Source organism: Gouania willdenowi, chromosome 9 (genome assembly GCF_900634775.1).
Source record: "Gouania willdenowi chromosome 9, fGouWil2.1, whole genome shotgun sequence".
Classification (NCBI taxonomy): domain Eukaryota; kingdom Metazoa; phylum Chordata; class Actinopteri; order Blenniiformes; family Gobiesocidae; genus Gouania; species Gouania willdenowi.
Window position 1 is genome coordinate 9593926 of NC_041052.1, and position 6000 is coordinate 9599925.

The window sequence follows — 6000 nt, forward strand, 5'->3', positions numbered from 1 at the left end:
ATTAACTCTGTTTTCCTGTAAATTCCCACTCTGTCCATTACTCCTGCTAGCCTGCAGTCACTGAGCTCTTACTGCTACACCTCTGTTGATACTTTTGACTTGTTGATCGATTCTGATACAGCCCTAGCCTTAATCAAATGAAATGACAGTTCAGCATTTCTTTCTGGAACAGCCCACATTACTGGAAACAAATCGCCACAGAGTTGCTTCTTTGTTTTCCTCTGTTTTGGGGAGAGAAAAAGAAAAAAAAAGAAAAATAATATATATATTTATATGACATTGTTTTCCAATTAAATATTTTAATAAAAATGTTTGTAAATGCTAATTGCTGTTTGTTTAAACATAAAACATTAAAAAAATCAAAAACCATAAGTAAATAAATAAACAATTTACCAAATGTAAAAAGAAGAATAAATGACTAATACGTAACCAAAACTTCAATCTAACCTTTTTCTCAAGAATAACTATACAATTCAACCTGCTTTACTTCTTTTATTCATATGTTGTGTAATTAAGGTAAAATGTAATTATATAAAGTAATATCGTATATTGATATAAACATTTACTGGTATTTTGATATAATAAACCGTAGAGTAGGCAGTAAAGAAGCATATTTCATTGATTCTCCAACAAAACAAATAAATTAAAATCAGCAAACGGATATTTAAGAGCAAACTTTGAATATGCTGGACATTGTGATATAATCTTCAACTTTTTAAATAATTGCAGCACTAAAAATCTGTAACAGTGTGAATGCTCGACTAAAAGTTTTATGCATACATAAAACTCAGATAAGGACCATTTGGTGTAATCATGAGAAGAAAACTTGATGTATTACCTTCTATCAAACATCAATGATGCGTCAAGGTTTTTGATGTTCTGCAGCAGTCGTTGCTTTAAATCCCAGTCAGAATAAGCAGGAAGAGAAAGCCTCTTACAGTTGATGATACATTCTAAGATGATGAAGTGGTGAGCAGTATAAGAGGGTTTATAGTAGTGATCAGGGTTACTTCAGTTGATGTTGGTGTCTTTTTCTTGGTGTCCTCAAACTCTGATTCATCGACAGCTAAAGCCAGAACTCGTATATGATCTTTGTTAATGGTTAAATTAGAATTTGGAATTTATTCAAGAAACCAACCCGAGTTTAAGCTTCTCAGAACAACAAATGGAAGCGAGAAGTTCTAAATTTGAGCTAATTTTGTTGTATTTTTCCATCCCTATTGCTGCTTCAGTCTCACTTTCACTTCATACATCAAATGGGATTTAATTAAAACCATGCTGTGTTAATGTCAACACACATTAACAAAAATCATGACAGCCTGCTTTTAGTAAAACTTTTCATTTTTGCCTTTTGGAGTCAATTCCCTCAGCATTTTAAGACTTTCTATGGATCCTTTGAAGGAGAGCTTTTAAACATCATGAACTGCTCTCTTCAGACTTGTTTCTTCCCTGACGTCATTAAAGCTGCACTACCTGATTCTTGAACCATGACAGAGGAGCATGGCTGAATTTGAATCCTAAGTCCCGCCCCCCACTTTGATAATCCCTCCCAGTCTCATCCTCTCACGGAAGTGCACGAAACTGTGCACGAGAGCTGAACGTGCACTACCGGTAAAACGCGTCACCATGCAAAAGGATGCACACAAAATGTAGGAAAATGGAACATTAGATTACCTGTCTAGAAGGAAAACAACCACTTACGCATCCAAAGTTAGTCCAAGACCGTGCATGCGCTTCACTATACACGATTTATCGTGGCAGCCATTTTTTTTATTTTCATTTAAAGAAAATAAATCGAGTACACCAGCTTTAATACAACAGTGCTGAGGCTCCTTCTAAAGAAGAGAAATATAGTTCCTGATGTCGAACAGTTATAAACCATATTTGACTTACCTTAAATACCTCTACAAATAACATAAATAAATACATTTATGTTATTTTATGATTATATAAATAATCCAGATGAAATGAACTCTACAAAGAAATAATAATTTAGGAGAATATTTGTCTGGATTTAGGAGAAATCTGTCCATAGTGCTGAAACATGTCCTGCAGATGTAACTGATGCCTTTGACAGAGTAGACCACCAAGTTTTATTTAACAGAATGATGCACCTGAATGGTTTTACTCTTATCTCACTGACAGACTATTTGTTAAATATGGATGAATGATTTATAGCAGTGGTTCTCAATCTTTTTTGGCTCAAGTACCCCTCTTCTCTTATTTCTCAATCCAAGTACCCCCTTTGTCTATGACATTTTGCTTAGAAAACTATTTAAAAACAACTATAGAGCATAATGATGGAATGAACTAGTGTAAATAAGTGGGAAGAAACACTATTTAGTGCAGTGGTTTGCAGTCTTTTTTTTTTTTTTTTTGGACCCCAAACACATTTTTTTCTATAATTCGTTTTTGATCATGTTTGAGCTCAGATATTTATTATTTTTAATTTTTTTTTACTGCAATTTATTTGAACTAGATTCACAAAGTGAAAGTATAGAAATCCAGTTGTTTAAGATTGTGTGCTGTTTTGATCTACAAATAATAATAATTAAAAAAATCTCAAAAATGTGTTTTGTTTGTCAGAAATTTCCCCACTCCAAGGTTGAAAAACCCTGATTTAGTGGCTCCCGAATAGATTTATTTATATAGTTTTGATTTTTTATGGTCATATCATGCCTGGGGTAGTACCAAGACTGACACTTTATTTGGTAATTTTCCACTCTCTCTCTCTCTCTCTCTCGCTCTCGCTCTCGCTCTCTCTCTCACTCAAGTACCCCCAGTAGTGTAATTCCGTACCCCCATTTGAGAAACACTGCTCGACAGGAGTCAATGACATTAGATATGGTGTTCCACAAGGTTCGATTTTAAGCCCAGTACTTTTTTTAATTTACACATGCATCCACTTGAAGGCCTCAGGAGACATGGTATTCATTTTACAGCTGAGTGGCCAGTGACCTTTTAATCATCAGCCCTGAAGACAAGATAAACAATTACAACATTGTAAACTTTCAGAAGAATAACAAAAGCAGGAATTGATCATCTTAAAAACTTCTGACCGTTTCATTCTTTGGCCAGTGCATTTATTTTATTATTGATTCATCTATAGTTCCTGAATCAAAATTCCATAACCAGTTTTTAGATCATTTTAATACAAAATGTTGGTATCTTTTTCCAGTTTCCTCTCATGTCTGCTCTGCCATTTCACCAAGTCCACATGTTTTTTTTTTTTTTTTCTTATTTTCTTCAGTGAGTAGAATATGTTTTATAGAATGTGTTATATGTACTTGGTATTTTGTACTATGTATTTAATTTAAAAGCACTTTCTGATGCATTTAGTTGAATGAAAAGTGCTATAGAAATAAGGTATGATTTGATTTGTTTGGCTTTTTTTTTTTTTTTTTTCAATCCAGCTATTTACTAGCCTCTACAAACTGTAGTCTATATATTTAAAAAAAAAAAAGAGAGGGATACAGTGTCAGAAAATAACACAGTTTTCATGAAATACATTAATTAGGATTGACTCAGGATCATCAAATGATGAGAAATAGGTATAGCACAAAGTTTTTATGCCCTTTTGCTTCTGGCCAATAAGTCTATGAACACGATGGGAGTTCCTATAGTAAATGCAAGTTGTGAGAACAGAACGTACATCTTTCACAATGTTTGGAAAGCATCATAAATGGCCATATTCCCGAAAGATCCGTGTCGAGACACGGCGATCAATATACGTATTTACCATGGGTGCTGAGTGACTCAAGGATTTAACATAAATAGAAAGTCTCATTCCAAAGCCAATATATGATATTGTGAATAGTTCTGTGTGTGTGAGGAATAAGAACAAGAAATGAATGAGGGAGCGCGGAAATGAATTGATACCAGGAAAAACTGTGAGAACATTCTTTGTGACACGCCTGCAGATACGGTGCTCAAATGTTTCTTTAGTTTTCAATGTGAAACACTGTAACTCTGCAGATAGCGTAAATAGATAGATAGATAGATAGATAGATAGATAGATAGATAGATAGATAGACAGATAGATAGATAGATAGATAGATAGATAGATAGATAGATAGATAGATAGATAGATAGATAGATAGATAGATAGATAGATAGATAGATAGATAGATAGATAGATAGATAGATAGATAGATAGATAGATAGATAGAATAGATGTCCCTGATTGTCCTGCACCAAGTTGCGCAACACTCAGCTTTTTTTTTTTTTTTTTGAAACGAAAACATAATTAAAAACCCACACAGTGACATTATTGCAGCTAGTCTTTATTTCTACACAAACACTGTACGCTGTGGCATAATAAATAATAAACAAAAGTGGAAGAGGGAGGCGGGGTGGTAGGAGGATAGACGTTGAAAAGGCAAACAATATTTGCACTGAAAATGATGAATAATTGAATCTGGGAGGCACACACACGCACAGATGCAGACACAGATGTGCCAGTGATGCACGCACATTCACACACACCCACACAAGGAGGAATTAGTCCTCTGTGTCTCCAGTGCCATCTAGAGTAGCTTTGCAAAATCGTGCATTTAATGCTTTGATTAAATTACTACTCAAGTTTTTTTTGTTTTTGTGTTTTTTTTTTGCGTTTTTGCATTTTTGCATTTTTGCACAGAAAAATGGGATGAACTCCTTTTTTTCTGGCTTTCTCAGAAGCCTCGGCCCTTTGTGATGCGAACAAGAAAGAAACTGAAACCAAAGGACTTTGTCTTCAGCCACATGGGATTAAAGGACATCAGGACTTTCATGTTGCATCCTGCAGTGGCCCAATGAGTGCTCTCAGTTTAAAGCTGCTGCTGCTGCTGCTGCATGGGGACGATCCCTAACATTTTTAAACTGTACCTGTATTTCATCCAAAGGTTGTTCTCGTCTACTACCAGTGTTGGGAACATTACTTTAAAAAAGTAATTCGTTATAGTTACTCACTACTTGATCCAAAAAGTAGTCCAAAAGAGTTAGTAACTGAATTACTCTATAATAAAAGCAACCCATTAGTCAGGAAAGTAACTATTTACGTTACTGTTAAAAAAAAAAAGTTGCAATATGTCAAAGAATTCAGTTTTTTAGATGCTTGTGTCGTTGTGAGGTGCTTCATTAAATTTGAGTTGCTTACAAACGGATGTGGACAAAGTCTTCGCTCCTGGATATAATGTACACTTCATATGCACGTTCTTGGCTTTGACCACAATTAATTTAAAGTAGTGTTTGTATCGTCACCTTAAAAATGACAACTTTTCATAGGACTGCTGAACGCTCGCCATCTCTGCTGCTTCATCAAATCTGTAGTGGTTGTGTGTGTCGCGTGTGCTGACACGTGTAAAAACACTGGCTCTGATTGGCTACCAGGGAACATGATGCCGCCTTAGCCAATCATAATCGCTCACCTTGTTTTTAACCCACCTCCTCACTACAGCTGCGTATGAAGCCAGGGGTGCTTTCACATAACAGTTTATTCAACCAGTGCATGTAACGCACCGCATTTAACGTTCAGTAACCTTAATGGCGTACGAAGGAATTAGTTAAATTACCCCGTTACTGAAAAAAACAACGCCGTTATTTTAAACGCCGTTATTCCAAACACTGTCCACTACTAATGCCAATGTGCCCCAAAACACTGCCAGAGGGACACTTGTTTATTGTAAGCAGAACGTAAAATAGTTCTGCGACCGGCTTCAAGCTAAAAATCAAACATCCCCTTTTCAAAATAAAAGCATCTCTTCTTGTGTTCCATTAGTTTTTAATGCTTTTGTAATTAAGGCTCTTCTTTTGAAGTTAACCACAATGACGGGTCTCCGAAAATCTTTGAAATGTCGGCATGAAATGTGTTTCTGTGAGTTGTGTGTATGAAATGACCTCATGTTGATGTTCCACCTGGTCACTTTCTCACTTAAAATGTTTTCAGAACTTTCAAAGGCGACAAATTAACAGATATTTAGCCTCATTGTGCTTCAGGTTTTTGTCGTTGTAGGTTGGAAA